Here is a 16,596-nt window from a genome sequence, read left to right as displayed (position 1 = left end):
GTGGTTGCAAATTTCACCCTTGAGTTTTTGGAATTGTCAAGATCTCAAGAGACATGTCTCATTAAATTCTAGACTCCTATGTCCAACAGCCTACCTCTACTTGGTGAATAATCATCTTGCCTTCTTGACTGTTGTTCATTATTGCTGTAAGGGAGGAAAAATTTGTCCTCTACCCTCTTACCCTGGGGGACTTGGGAATTAAACCAACAACAGATGAACAGGAGAAAAGACATACACATTTATTAATTTTAATTTTACATTCATAGGGATATCACAGAAGGGACTATCCAAAGGAGTGGTGAGATTTGAGAGCTTACATACCCTCTTAATAGGGGAAAGGGAAGAGCAGAGGGACACTTGGAGGAGAACAAATGATTTCTAAGAAGGAAGGGGAGATAGGGCCCTTGGAAACAAAATGACTTTTTTGGAAAGATAAATGGCCCTCGTGAGAATAGATGGGAGACAGAATAGTGACAAGTCTGTGATGTCTGTCTGGGTGTGGTGCCGACTACTCTACCAGAAGAGAAGATTGGAGTAGCTCCCTGGAGGGGATTTATGATAACAGAGTACTTTTGGGAGGCTCTGCTTTTAGGCAGATAAGAAATAACAGGAATACAAATACCTTCCATATAAAATGATTCTTATGCCAAAGCAGCATATTTTGGGCTGGCATATCATGATTCTCTTTCACAGCTTTTTAAAATGCAGATTTATTGACATATAATGGACTCAGCACATATTTAAAGCATGTAAGGTATTGAATTTCAGCCTATGTATACACATGTGAAACCAATATCACAATTAAGATAATGAATCTGTACATAATCCCCAAAAGTTTCCTTGTTGCCTGTTGTAACCCATCCTACATAACAAAACAGAACTTTTTATTTTAAATAAATTGTTTTTTAAAAACAGAACTTTTAAAACTCCAAGCATGCTTCTACTCTACTGAGGCAGATTGCACTGCCATCCACCCTGATGCTAACACACTGCCCTTTCCTCCATATATATTATCTGTCATTAAGCCCCAGATACTCTGAACCCACCCACTACTCTTCATCTCTCTGGTCACCTCCCTAGTTCAAGCCACATGATCTACACTGTGGCTCCATCACTGGGCTCCATGCTTCCACTCTTGCTTGCCACAATCCATTCTGGATATAGCAGCTAGACTGATCTGTTAAAAAATAAATCCAATCAATCACTCCCCTGCCTTGAAATGCTTCAATGGCTTTCCACTACCTCTGAAATAAAATGTATGCTTCTCATCATACCTTACAAGATTGGTGGTAATCAACTGCTACTGACCTCTCTAATGCCATCCCCTCCCACTCTACTACCTGCCCTGCTTCCATTCCCTACCTCCAATTCTTTGTCCTCACTCCACTCCATTGCTGGCTTTCCTTCAGTTTCTAGGATAAGAAAAACAGATTCTCGTCCCTGTGCCTTTGCACCTACTCTTGCCTCTGCCTGGAGCACTCATTCTCCAGTTCAGTGTGACTGGCTCCATTGGTCATTCATAGCTCAAATGCCATCCCTTTGAAAGAATCCTTTTAGACCTCGCCATCTCTACTCTTCCAACCCATTTCCTTATTCTATTTCTTTATAGGATTTCTAGTGTTTAGAATTACTTATTTGTATTTTTACAAGTTTATTATTTGGCTTTTCCACTGGAATATAACCTCCTTGAGGGTTCATTCTTCCAAAATAGAGTATTTTAAGCTTTTCACTCATTATCTCATTTTATCTTTATGATACATCTGAAAGAACCATTATTACCCCTGTTTCAAATCAAGGACACTGAAGCTCAGAGTTTAAATAATTTTCTCAAGATCATACAAATAAGAAATAGTAAACCCAAGTGGCCTGGCTCCAGAGCCTTCATTTTCATTTCCTTGCATGCTGCCCAAACAAATGTATTTGTTGGCTCATAATTGTGTAGTTCTGGACAAGTGGTAGATTGAACCTCTTAAATTTGGGCTTTCTCACCTGAAAAATAAGGATAATGTAGGATGTAAGAATAGTGTGACTGAGAGGAAAATTATGAGGTTATATCAGTGTAGATTTGGGATTCTCAAAGTGTGATTTCTGGACTAGCAGCATGAGTATTACCTGGGAAGTTGTAAAAATATAATTTTGCAGTCTCACTTCAGCCCCACTGTATCAGAAACTCTAGGGTGAGGCCCAGCAATTAGTGCTGTAATCCGTCCTCCAGGTGATTCTCATGCACACTAAACTGGAAGCAGCCACAACACATAGGTAAACCTTTCAGATAGCGTCCAGTACAAAATAAGTGAAAATAACAATGATTATTATAATACAGTTGGGTAAATAGTCCAGTAGTGTTCTCACTGGGGACATTGTTGACATGTTAGCAGGACAATTTCTTGTTACATAAGGCTGTTCCTCACATTGCAGTATGTTTAACATCCTTGGTGCCTAGATACTATATATCCATTATTGCATCTTCAAATTTTTTGACAAAATACGCCTCCCTTGCATTTCCAAAAAACACCTGTGGGGGAGTGGGAGACTCAGTTATGTCTCCAGTTAAGAACTATAGTTCATTAATCAGAATGGTTCCCTAATATGCTTCCTTGTTCAAGATTACAAATGTACTTCTGTCAAAGGGAGATTTGGATGTGAACTGGAAGAAATTTGAGTTGCAAAACAATGCTGATATTTTGGATTCCCTCAATTGCCTTTAAGGAGAGTGTTTTGTTTTGTTTTTTTAAGATTTTATTTATTTATTCATGAAAGACACACAGAAAGAGAGAGAGAGAGAGAGAGGCAGAGACACAGGCAGAGGGAGAAGCAGGCTCCACACCGGAAGCCTGATGTGGGACTCGATCCCAGGACTACAGGATCACACCCCAGGCCAAAGGCAGACACCAAACCACTGAGCCACCCAGGGATCCCTTTTTGTTTTGTTTTTGTTTTGTTTTGTTTTGTTTTACCAGATTCTGCAGGGAATGCAAAGATGAGACAGAAATGGTTTCTGCCTTCAAGGGGTTTCAGTATAATTGGGTGAGTGCAAGGAATTGCAAAAATAATTATATTACATGGAATAGTGGAAGTCTCTAAGAGATGCCAGCTGATACTACAGTTCTGAAAGAGTGACCATTAACTGTATAGAAACTAGGAAGGATTGCTTGATGAAATCAGTATTTGAGATAAGTAAATGCCTTTGGCTGAAAGAATTTAGATTTCCTAAGATCCAAGTTGACGTGTACAATGACACTATGTCAATTTTTATGGATGAAAATAGACATATGTATGCAGATAAAAGAGAAAGAGATATGAAGACATGAAGCAATTATGAGTGCAAGAAATCCTTGCAGAACTTATGACCCACTGCTTCCCGGTACAAACAAACTGACAAAAGCTTTGCAAATGCTAGCACCATCTTTTTTTTTTTTTTTTTTGCTAGCACCATCTTAATAATCCTAACCATTCTGGGTAAATTCTTTTCAACAGAGATCTCTGTGTCTGCATATCAACCAGTGAGAAGTTCTAACAGCCTTTAAACAAATGCTGCCTCCCTCATCAGGAATGAAAACAGATGTTCCCATAGAATTTTAGAAGTGTTGACAGACTAGCCCCAATGTTTTCAACTTGCAAAATTCTCATGCTGTTCCTTGTTCTGGTGTCACTACAGAAATCTCAGGAAAGTGATCCCTGGGTGGCGCAGTGGTTTAGTGCCTGCCTTTGGCCCAGGGCGCGATCCTGGAGACCCGGGATCAAATCCCACGTCGGGCTCCCGGTGCATGGAGCCTGCTTCTCCCTCTACCTGTGTCTCTGCCTCTCTCTCTCTCTCTCTCTGTGACTATCATAAATAAATAAAAATTAAAAAAAAAAAGAAAAGAAATCTCAGGAAAGAGGTGGTAGGAGATAAAGAGTAAATACAACCTGCAATGCTCCTTTGGGATGTTGGCATCTCCTTAAGGTTGGTATGGCAAAAATTTTGAGTGCCAATTCATATCAATTGTTAATGGCTGTCTGGAAAGGACTGTGAAGTCACAGTTAGTAAGAAAGAATGCCATAATTAATTAGCAATATCTTTCATGAAAAAAATGTTAATTTGTGATAGGGAACAAAGTTTGTCTCATATAGTTTCTATGTAAAGGTAAAAAAAATGTCTTATACTACTCTGGAAGGGATATTATTTGTTTTCTTTTTCTTTTTTTTAAATATTTTATTTATTTATTCATGAGAGAGAGAGAGAGAGAGAGAGAGAGAGAGTCAGAGACACAGGCAGAGGGAGAAGCAGGCTCCATGCACCGGGAGCCCGACGTGGGATTCGATCCCGGGTCTCCAGGATAGCGCCCTGGGCCAAAGGCAGGCGCTAAACCGCTGAGCCACTCAGGGATCCCTTATTTGATCAACAGTATAATTGAATCTATTATATTGGAGACACTTGATATTGGAATTCTTCTGAAATATTTTATTTCTACAGACACATAGATCTCTGAAACACTTTCTTCCCTCCTGATAACATCTTTTCTCCATTCTGATTCAAACTGGAAGTAATAACTTGTTAGTTCATTCATTCATTCATTCATCCAGCCAGTCATTCACTATCCTGATTATCTACTTTGGTATAATACCATTCCAAAACTTGGTAGTTTGAAACAATAATCATTTTATTCTTTCCTTTAATCTCTATGGGTCAGAAATTTTGAAAAGACTCTCCCAGGTGCTTTTGGCCAAGGGTCTCTCATGTGGTTTCAATTAGATGGGCTGGATGTGGGAGGGTGTAGGGATAGAGCAGCCAGGGGATGGATGGGCATCTCTTTCTCTCTCTAGATAGTTTTGGGCCTATCCATATGGGTTAATTTGGACTGCAAAGGCAAGATGTATCACATTTTGTGACGTAGCCTCTGAAGTTATACAGTGTCACTTCCACCATTCCACCATATCCTATTGGTTATAAGCCAATAAAAGTCCACTTACCTATACTGAAGGGGTGGGGAATTATTTATCACTTCTTGATAGGGATGTAGTTAGGTTTCAAAAAACATATGGGGGACTCCTGGGTGGCTAAGTGGTTGAGCCCTTTCAGCTCAGGGCATGATGCCATGGTCCTGGGATAGAGTCCCACATCAGGCTTCTTGCATGGAGCCTGCTTCTCCTCCCTTTCCTCTATGTCTCTGCCTCTCTCTTTCTGTGTCTCTCATGAATAAATGAAATATTTTAAAAAACATATACGATGGCAAATTCTATTGTCACCATCTTTAAAATGATGATAATACCTAGTCACAAATATTTATTGAGAATCTACTATGTTCCAGGCTACATACACTTTGGGAACACAGTGATAAGGAGAGACAAGGTCCTTTCTGAGGTTTATACTGCATTGAGGATAAGTGAAGAGGTAAACAATAGTAAATAAGGAAGCTAATTTTGGGTGATGATAAGTATTATGAAGAAAATTTAGAAAGTAGCGTAACTGGGTTTTAGGGAGCTTCTTTAGGTAAAGGTGACCAAGACAGGGCTCTGCTAGTGGAGTAACAGGATGAGAAGGTACCAGTCATATGGAGATCTGAAGGACAGTATTCTAGACAAGTGGAAGAGTACATGAAGTAGGAACTAGGTTGCTAACTTTAGAGAAGGAGCAAAAGCCCTGGTGGCAGGAACACAGTGAACAAGGAAGAAGATGCCAAGGGATGAAGTCTGAGAAGTCTGAGTTCTTCAAGGCTAAGATAAGGAGCATGGTTTTTATTCCAATCCCCAAGCAAGTCCTTTGAGATGAGGCCCTTAGTTTATTCACTGTTGGAACCATAAGGCCCAGAGCTCTAATACATGGCAGGCACTCAAGTGATATCTGTTGAATTGAAAATAAATGAATGAACACCAACTCTCAAGTCACCATCTGTCCATATCCCGAGGCAAGCTTCTCATAGTGGGGATACCTTCCCAGGTGACAGTCAGGTGAGATCTTACTTTAAATCTTTAGCTTAAGATTGACTGGGCTACTCAATCGCATCTATTACCACCTAAACGAAGACACATAATAGGGAGCTAATTATAATGTGTCTTGCCCTGCTCTTGAATAATTAAATATTTTATTGTGATGTTACAATTTGAATTTATTATCCTTTGCTAAGGAAGAAAATTAAGCATAATGAAGGCTGTTAGTCTCTTCTCTGTTCTGCCTGTATCCTGCACCTTACATCATTTCTACTGGTTTGATTAATGGGTTTAATTTACTTTGACTGGAGTATGTAGGAATCAGCAGAGGGGGGGAGGTTAGACTGTTAAAATCCTTTTAATTAGACTAATAATGTCAAATCTCCATGTGTTAGCAAGGGTGCACTATCAATTAGCTTTTGTAGGTGGTTTCTGGAAAGGTAGCAGAGTAGCTTTGAAGTATCCTTGGTGACACTAGGAGATCTGGCAAGTTGACAAATACAGCCTGGCATTACATATTTTCTCATGAAGAAGAACTTTTAGTATCTCTAAAGGTAAAAATAAATAAATAAATAAACAAACAAATAAATAAATAAATATCACACATTATAGATGGACACATCCCTAGCTTGTTGTGTGGGATATCTTCTATTTACCCCTCCAGGCCTCAACTTCCTCATCCTTCTTTAATAGACCATAGAGAGAGGGCTTCTTGTACAGGTCTCTGTCTGCTGGTTGGTTTGGCCAATGGAAACCTCAGCAGGAGATCAGGGTATTTATTCTTTGATTTCCCTATGAGATCATTAGATGTATGTCTAAAGCAAGGTGTGTCCCTTGACCTAAGATCACTGCTAAGATCACTGCTCCTCAAGACAACTTTTCCTATATGACTCTCTGTCTCCAGATTCTGCTAATATCGCTCTACTTTGTCCCTTTTAGACCAAGGAGAGATATTAGTTCTCCCTCTATTATTCAGCCCTGATCCTTGCACTATCTCCATGACTCCCTGCATCCTACTCCCGCTTCTGTAAATAGTTCTTTTGGACATGAACTCTCCTTGAAATTGCCTGCTCTGAATATGCTGTTTCCTATTGGGATCCTGACTGATGTCCTGTTGTTAATGCCAATGTTTGATTTATTTTGTTATATTTTAATTTTGTACAAATTTCATTAAAGTCAATTATATCTTTTTTTTAAGATTGTATTTATTCATTCATGAGAGGCATAGAGAGAGGCAGATACATAGGCAGAGGGAGAAGCAGGCTCCCCATGGGAAACCCAGTGTGGGACTCCATCCCAGGACTCTGGGATCACAACCTGAGCCAAAGGTGGACACTCAACCACTGAGCCACCCAGGTGCCCCAACTACATCATTTAAACAGGCTTCCATGTTCTGTTTTTGAGATGAGATAGGATTATATTTAAAGAACTATATATTTTCATATGTAAGCTTTCTCCACTGCCAGTATTTGTCTTAATAAGAAGTCAAGAGTTTTTTATTGGCAGAGGGTGGGTGGGATACCATCTTTAATAGCTGAAACAAGTTCTTACAAAAATAAACCATTTTTAAAAATTTAAATTTCTCAAATATATTAAATAAATATCACCATTCAATCAATAAATTTGCTCTTGGGTAGGTATTTTTTAAATATTCATAAATCTCTATGAAAGGAGTTTAGATGGGCTGTTTATGTGGGCTTCAGTGTTTGGGTGAAGTAGATATTAGAAATCTGTTAATACAAATATCCATGTACATTATACACATGCACATAAAATGCACTGCAAGTTTTTTGAAGCTCCAACTATTTGAGGAGAAAAATGTAATAAAGCTTCTTAGCAGTAACTTCTGGAAGGAAGGTAGTCACACTTTTCTTTCTATGTATGTCAGAGAAAAGCTGAATCCATGAATCTCTGTGGGGAGAGTCCTCAGGCTCCTTGGCTGACAACTTCCAACTTCCATTCCCATGCATGTTCTCCATACCTAAGAGGTTTCAACATGTTCTGGGTGTCCCAGTTAGGGAGTGATGGGGCCTGCTAGTTTATCCAGTACCCATTTTTCAATTAAAATTTTTCTAACAGATTTTATTGGGAAAACAGAAATAGTGCTGGCCACATTGGAGCTCTGGCCAGAGAGACAGAACCAGAAGTTATTGGTAGGGTTTCTAGAAAGCATGTTTTAAAATTATGCCTTTTCCCCCATTTCTTCCTATTTTACACTGGAAATTAGATGTAATGGCTAGATCTCCAGGAATCATTTTATATCCATTTCCTTGAGAATGGATGCACATCCTAAAATGGAAGGGGAGAAGAAAGAAAATATGCCAGGATCCTGACGATATCACGGACCTACAGCAGCAACCCCCAGATGACTCACCACCAACCATGTTAACCTCTCTCTTGTTTTACCCACTGTCACTTACAACTTGGAGAAATCGATAAATACTCCTCAGAGGAAACTACCATGAGTACTCTGTGCCACTTGAGAGAATAGATTATTTTATGAAATGAGATGAATACACAGGCACAGCCATACTTTTCTACTTGAGTTTTTTCTTCGCCAGAGAACCCATCAATTCTTAGAATCTCCCTGTAAGTTTCCACGTCTAGATCTTTCTCCAGATTCTTGATATACTTCTTCACCCTAATGCTTCCTCATTACAATTTGCAATATTTTTCAATAGTCTTATTAAATGACATAATGTGTTTTAATATATGAGCATGGGTAATAATGTTGAACTTTTCACTTTCCCCTGCTAGATTGGGCATCTGTGAGGGCAGGGACTACTGTATTCTGTTCTTCAAGCATCTGGTACAGTGGCCATAACAGGACACAGGAAGAGATAATGGATGAATAAAAGAAGGGATCAATTAACAAATAAATGAAAATAAGTTAGAACGAAAGGCTTTTTAAATCCTGTAGCAATGAGGGGAACTATTCAAAAGAATTTAATTCTAATAGGGGTAGTGAGGAAGAGGCTACCTGAATCTGGTGTGTATATGATGTGGAGGAAGCAGGGGTTTGGAGGACCAGAAGACAGTGTCTGTAAACTTCATTCTGTCTTGTTCTAGAAGATGAAGTGTGACAAAGACCTCAGGTCAGGAGGAATGGCCTTGACAACCCAAACAATCTCTCAATTCTGGTCAACACCATTTATGCCCATCACGACAAGGACAACAAAATAATTGTTTTGGTCACTATTCCATCAACAAATCATTTCAACCAGTATGTACTAACAATGGGGAAACCAGGGCAACCACAACTCACTTCACAAGTGCATCTGCTACCATGGACCCCCCTGGCTCATCTGCTGGGATGTGTGAATTCTCTTCAGAAAGGAGCTCTCAAACCCAGGGGCCAAGGCACCTCTGGAGAGTGTCTCCTGGGTTTGCCAGCTGTACTTTTAAGCATTCTTGCCCTTCTGGTTTCTTGTTCTGCAGGCTCACTTATGAGAAGCGTTATGCAATCATTTGACCCTGAGCCAAGGACACACGCCCACAGAGGCCCCAGCTAATGTGAACATAAAGCTCTCTGCTTTGTGGGGGCTGAGTCTGCTGGGCTAAGCAGCTTCCTAGGACTATCAGAAGGTTGCTGTTACTCACTGTGCAGTTGTTCTATCATATTCTTTTCCTAAGAGATGGACGAGCCTTTGCAGACTAAGCAGTTATTTGCACTGCCCTAGTGCCACATGGGTTTGTTTATAATGTTACCAAAATGTGTTTCACATAGAATCCAGAGCTTTACAAGGCTCCATATGGTGATGTGTACTCTCTTCTTATCTGGAGATCTGAGCCACTGTGATTTATGTGAATCCACTTAGCTTTCGGGTAATAAAATCAAACCCACAACTGGTCAGAGTTTCTTTTCTTACATAAGCAACTTTGCTTTCTTTCAGACAGTGCCAGGCAGTGAGCAGGTTGGCTATAGGGGGAAATAATACAGATGGCATAGCAAAAAGGGACACTCAGTTAATAGTAGGGTGACTATGTTCTGAGGGCTTGACCTGTGAATCACTCATGTGTCGTTCTTTCAAAAACTTGATCATTTAGATTCATTAAGTGCTACATTTAAAAGGAACAAGACTGTTAACTGTATTTTAATAAAGTTTAAATACTTAAATATGTTAATATTTTATTAATAAATATTAGAATGTGGGGTACCTGGGGGGCTCAGTCTGTCAGGTATCTGCCTTCAGCTCAGGTTATGATCTCAGGGTCCTGGGATCCAGCCCTATGTGGGGCTCCCTGCTCTGTGGGGAGCCTGCTTCTCCCCACTCCCTGCTCTTATGCTCTCGTGTCTCTCTCGAGCTCTAACTCTCTCCCCCTCTCAAATAAATTCTTTTTAAAAAATAAAAATAAATAAATAAACATTAGTATGTATTTGACTCTAGAAGTAGGTTATCATTACCATTGTTTTTAAATAGACTAGGACTTTGGAAGAAAACCTTGAGGGATTTTGAATCCTATTTACAACTTGTTTTACAAAGAGAAATACATTTCATTCACATACTTGACAACTCATATTTAACTATACATATCTACATTATCAAGAACATGTTTGCCTTGAGCCAGGGAAAACAGAATCCCAACCCAGTTCATATTGAATGCCTGCATCATAGAATACTGCATAGAGATTGACATATGCATTGGAATTATTCATGCTGCTTGTATACTTTGGGGGATGAACAACTTCAGAATTTTAGTATCAAATCTAGATTTTTTTTTAATTAACTGAGAGCAGAGGGGTAAATGATCCAAAACAGCAGAGAATCTAAAAATAACTTAAGTTTAACTGTGGAATATGTTAGACATCAAACTCCCTCCAGATGCATTTAGTTATGTTTTACCTAAATTCATATTTAATTAACTTGAGTAGTTATTAATGAGGGGCAAACTAAGTTATTGGGTAAATATGAGTCTGAAAGAAGATCAAGAGGTGACATAGATTCAAATACCAGATACAATTCCATTTTCTGTTGCTTTTTAACTTCTAGGCAAGCTTATTATATTAAAGGACCTTATATTAAGCTTATTATATTAAAGCACTTTTCGCATTGCTCTCAGAGAATAAATCTTTTGTTCATATGTCAGCAACTCAGATGTTAAAGGATTACAAAATACAGCCAAATGCTAGTTTTTATTTTATCAGTCCTAGCTACAATTAGCCCACCAGTTCATTCTATATTTCAAGCAAACTTAACAAATTAGACTTGCCCCCAAATGACTTCCAGTTTCCCAAATTTGTGCTGCACTATTTTCTTTGCCAGATAAACTTTCTCTGCCCCTGCCACATGAGTTAATTCAGGAGGGTGGGGTAGCAATGACTTCTGAGGTTTGGAGTCTGATAGAGAGGACTCCCAAAATAGCAGTGTTAATTGCAAATAATAATTGAGCCCTTCCTCTATGACAGTCATCGTGATATGTGCTTGACACGTATTACTTGTAACATTTTGCATTGTGTTAGGGTCAAAATTATTTGAGGGCCTGTAGAGCAAAGACAAATCGAGTTTGTGTCTCAAACACTGAAAAGTATACAACATCTTCTATTCTGGAAAAATCTAAGATTCAAAGCAAGGCAGAGAGACAGAGAAATAATACTGGTAAGAAAGACAATTAGAAAAATAACTTACCTTAAATAAATAAAGTGCTAGTTTATGAGCTATCTTTGTCTTCCACATTTGCCTTGTTTTGTGACTTCATTCAAGTCCCAAAGTCTGTTTCACAAATCTTAAAGTCAGCACAAGCCTTGGGACTAATGTTACACACTTCAGATGACTAAACCCAGCTGTGCGGTACAATGACTGACCATAAAGTCCTTGTATCTTTGTACGGGACATTGCAAAACACAATAGATGGGATCTAGCTTACAAAGAAAGATAGAACAGACTCACTGAATTTTAGGAGACCATTGCATCCTGTTCTGCCTTTGGGTTGCCACTGTGCTCTGCTTGTTCTTCTACCATGAATTTCTTTCTGCATTGAAGGTTATACTTGGTATGTTTGTCTAATCCCTCTACTAAACTCTATTCAATTTAAAATGAGGGATGGATTTTATTTCTCCCTAGGAAAAAAGAATGACATGGCATTTAGCCCAGTGTCCCACACATAACTGAAACTCAATAACTGTCTCTCGAATTGAATTTTGCCCACAGCTCATATAGATGTGAACACACTTAACAGTTATTTAAGAAATAGTATAGTCTAATGGTCAACAACACATTACTCAAGTTCCAATCCTGATCCTGACCCTTATAAGATGTTTCCACTTGAACAAGTCTCTCCATGCCTCAATTTCCTCCCAAGTAAAATTATACTAATGATGGTGAGTCTCAAATATGTTAATACATGTAAAACATGTCAAACAATGCCTGGCACCCATGTACCACTTTAACAGATGTTTTATTATTATTATTACTATGATATCATTCCTAATTTAATTGCCCAGGAAAATTACACTGGATTGAGGTTCCAAAGGAAGGGGAGATAAAGCTTCCATGAGTTAAGAAGAACATTATTTGCAAGTGATCACAACTTTACCTTCTATCTTCGTGCCCACACAAGAGGAGAAGGGGAGAATAGGAGAGAGGTCTTCCATATGGAGACCCACTATGGAAATGTAATCTCCTATTCTCTATCAAGAAAGGGCCCTTGCCCAATCCCTCATTGCAAAATACTTATAGCAAATTAAACAGACAGAACTTGTGGAAGGGTAGAGTATGGTTTACCTCTCAAAATGCCTGAGCTTTTGCTGGGCTTTACTTACGATTTCACTTTAATTTGGAATACAAGACTCAGGAATGTTTTGTGATTGCTGTCTGGTCAAGGACAGCAAACAAATCTAGTGGCTAACCCTATCCCATCAGATAGCAGAAAATCACAACTTAGGCTTCCACTTGACTGACTAGCAGTCTATAAATTATTATTTTTCTTTTAAGTGCTGATTAGGGATAAGATGCCAAATTTACTTTGAAAAGCTTAAGAATAGTAGGTATTCCACAAACCAATCAACCTTGACTTTTCTTCATCTGACCTCCCTCCCACTCCCACTCTTCTTTCTCCTTAGCCCCCATCTTACCATACCTCTCCACACCTGTGAGGAGGGTATGTATAATAGGATCAATGAGTTGGCCAGAGGGGCCCAGCTCATCCTTTTTCCTAACTCCTTGAATACAGGTCTTGTTTAAATACTCATTAACCGCAAACATTCCTTAGTGGAGCCTTTAACACATTGTTTAATCTTTAGCAGACCAAGTAGACCAAAAAAATAAGGATTTGGAAGAATTGAGATAAATGAGATAATTTTGGTTTATAGCTATGCATTAAAACTTATTCCCTGGGGAGAAAAAAAAATATATATATATATTCAAGTCCACAAGGAACATCTCTCTCTCTCTCTCTCTCTCTATATATATATATATATATGTGTGTGTGTGTGTGTGTGTGTGTGTGTGTGTAATCTCAACAAAATCCTCCAACTAGAAATTGCACAGGTTTGTTGGACTAGCAGAGAGGAAAATATGTAACAGTGTACAGGTTGAGTAAATTTTGAGAGGGCTCACCCATGTAAGAGTGGGAGAAAGTCCCTTAAACCGGAGCTAGGGAATAAGAGTGAGTGTGGGGCACGTGGCCAGTGGGGTACATTTTGTGGAGAATGATATCTACAAAATGACACCATCTTTGGATTACCTTCCCCATGAGTTCTGTGGACAAAAGCTAAATGTTTCAATTGCATGGTTCCTGTTGTCTTCTCTAGCAACTTTTCATTTTCCTCTTAACAAACAGTACATCAAGATATTACTTTAAAGATTGTGAGGGCAGCCCCAGTGGCCCAGCGGTTTAGCTGTCTTCAGCCCGGGGTGTGATCCTGGAGACCCCAGATTGAGTCCCACGTTGGGTTCCCTGCATGGAGCCTGCTTCTCCCTCTGCCTGTGTCTCTGCCTCTCTCTGTCTCTCATGAATAAATTTTTTAAAAAATGTGAAAATGTGACATTTTTGGGAAATATGCTCTAGTGATGCTTTGGGGCCATTTTCCCCTCCCATCCATGCAGCCAAGTCACATCTAAGAGCTTTGACAAGAGAGGAAGAGGGTGGAATGCATTTAAGAACTGGGATGGAAGGCCAATGGAAATCAAGTTTTGCTGAGCAGAGCTATTTATTTGGTTGTCACAGGCAATTCAAATACTTACTCTAAGTACTGGAAACACAGTGGTGATTTAAATCTGATTTTGCCCTCAGTGTGTGCAAGGGCAAAAAGAAAGAAAGAGAGAAAAATAAAAACAGTCCAACTCACAAATGATAATAGAAATGTTACAGAATCAGGAAAGGAACGTGGATTAGCAGAAAATGGGAGATGGGGAAAGTCGTTGGGGGCAATCCAGGGAAGAGGCAACTATTAAAAAAAGATTTAATTATTTTTTTGACAGGGAGAGAGAGGGACAGAGAGAGTGAACCAGAGAGAGAAAGTGCATATAAACAGGCAAAGTGGCAGGCAGAGGGGGAAAGAGACGCAGGCTTCCCACTAAGCAGGGAGTCAGATTCAGGGCTCAATCCCAGGACTCTGAGATCAAGACCTGAGCCAAAGGCAGATGCTTAACAGGCTGAGCCACCCAGACACCCCTAGAAGCAACTTTTTAGCTGGTCCAAGGTCAACAAGGGTGAGCAAGAAGACTGCCTTAATTGAGGGAACAGCCTGAGCTAAGTCTTGCAAACAAGAAAGAACAGAGTCCATGGACAGTTTTGGGAACCCTAAGGACCTTCAAAGGAAGTAATCTGGGGATTAGTAACAGTATGTGTTTATTCTAGTGCTTCTTTGACACTCCGAAGGAAATGATCATAATGTTTTCTCTTCACACATCTCAGTTAAAGCCATCTGCTTCTAAAATTTTTTCCAAACCCAAGGGTGCAAACACCACATAGTTACCAAAATTCTTTAAGTTTACTTAGGAGAGGAACATTTGTTTTTTTCTTCTGATTACTGACAATGTTCCTAGTTGTGTCCTTTTTATCTCATAAAAAGAAACATCTTCTAAAATTTTAAAAACTTTTTAAAAAGACTTTATTTGAGAAAGAGAGAGAGATAACATAAGCAGGGTGGCAGGGGAGTGGAGGAAGAGGGACAGAGGGAGAAGGAGAAGCAGAATCTCCTACACAGGGCTTGATCTCAGGACCCTGGGATTGTGATGTGAGCTGAGGGCAGATGCTTAACCAACTGAGCCACCCAGGCACCCCAAAAAGAAACATCTTCTAATCATACAAGTAATACATACTTACTGGGAAAATATAGAAAAGCATACAGACAATAGAGTCAGTCATGATGCCATCACCCAAAGATACTCTGTTAATATAGTGGTATTAATCTCACGGTGCTTTATATAAATATATATGTACTATATGTTTGTATATATGTATGTATATAATGTATATTTTAAACAAAGTTTAAATAACAAAATCAAACATACACACTTAAGAATTTTCCATGTCTCCTTGTCATGGCATTTCTTTCTGCAATATGATTTATTTTGGATAGTATCCCATAGTATGGATAACCTATTTTTAACTTACTATTGACCCTCATAGAATGTTCCTAATTTTCACTACCTTTGACTATTTTTTGACTAATTAGAACTTGTTTGGCCTTCCTCTTGTCATGGTTAAATCCCCACATAGGGATGGCTGGGCCCCTCTTTTGGAGACTTGATAAACTAGTCCATCTAACTGAGCTTGATGAAAGTCAATCCAGAGCCAGGCAGCTTTCAAGCCTGCTAAGTAATGTCTGTGAGAAAACAGGATCTATAGGACATTGTGGGGTACAGGGGCAACATGTCTTAGGGCACTCAGCCTTCCTATGCCACTGCTCTCTCTTTTCTCTATATGCAGAAAAGGACAGAGTCTCAGATGTGGTTTGGGGTTCCTTTTAATCCGTTTCTATTACATTATACTTGCTGGTTTTTCTAAACTGTGAACGGCTGTGACTTTTCCCCAAGCAGTCAGATAACCATTGTCTTATGGGAAAATTTATGGGAAGAAATTCAGGTTATAAGAGGAACATGGGGCGACACTTCGCTATAATAATCCTTTTACTAGCTGAGGCCCAAAATGTAGGACTGAGTTAAACAACATGATTAGAATGAAATAAATAATGACAGCTAAGAGAGAAATAGGTTAGAGGGATGTTATTTCAGCCTCCTCAGAAAAGAGATGAGATGTCTTTCATAGGAAAAAGGCCCCTGAATTGCGTGTCCAAATAAAAGAAGGAAAAAAGAAACAGAAGTCCCAAGAACATGCTAGAAAAGGGGTATATGATTTTAAACAATATGTTATATGCAATGGGATTTGATGACTGGGAGAGGCACAGGTGTGTGAGCAGTTCTGGTTTTCATGGTTGGGACCAGGGGTCTGCAAACTCTCTTTAACAGCTAGCCGGTAACTATTTTAGGATTGATTGGTAGGTCAGACAGTCTCTCTCACTACACCTTGACTTTGTCATTTTGATTAGAAAGCAGTCACAGACAAAACCTACACAAATGGGTAGGTCCGTGCACCAATAAACATTTATTTCTAAAATCTGGTGGCAGCCTGGATTTAACCCACAGTCCAGTTTTCTGATCCCTGCTTTATTATTATTATTTTTTAAGATTTTACTTATTTATTCATGAAAGACACAGAAAGAGAGAAAGAGGCAGAGACACA

General features: G+C 39.1%; 1 long non-coding RNA gene across 2 annotated transcripts; it reads right to left on the bottom strand.

The window, feature by feature from the left end:
• Positions 1-304: 304 nt before the first annotated feature.
• Positions 305-11,799, bottom strand: LOC118351622 (uncharacterized). Of its 2 annotated transcripts, none has more exons than XR_004807339.2 (3): positions 11,538-11,799; positions 8,891-8,975; positions 305-1,989 (listed from the first exon to the last, which is right to left on the bottom strand). It is a non-coding gene; the product is annotated as an uncharacterized LOC118351622 (long non-coding RNA). The 2 variants fall into 2 exon arrangements; XR_004807338.2 differs by lacking the exon at positions 305-1,989 and adding an exon at positions 7,417-8,199.
• Between the last annotated feature and the right edge of the window lie 4,797 nt (positions 11,800-16,596).

Source organism: Canis lupus, chromosome 20, assembly GCF_003254725.2.
Source record: "Canis lupus dingo isolate Sandy chromosome 20, ASM325472v2, whole genome shotgun sequence".
In the NCBI taxonomy this organism is placed as follows: domain Eukaryota; kingdom Metazoa; phylum Chordata; class Mammalia; order Carnivora; family Canidae; genus Canis; species Canis lupus.
The sequence above is the reverse complement of the archived record's forward strand: the minus strand, read 5'-3'. Positions and strand labels throughout refer to the sequence as shown.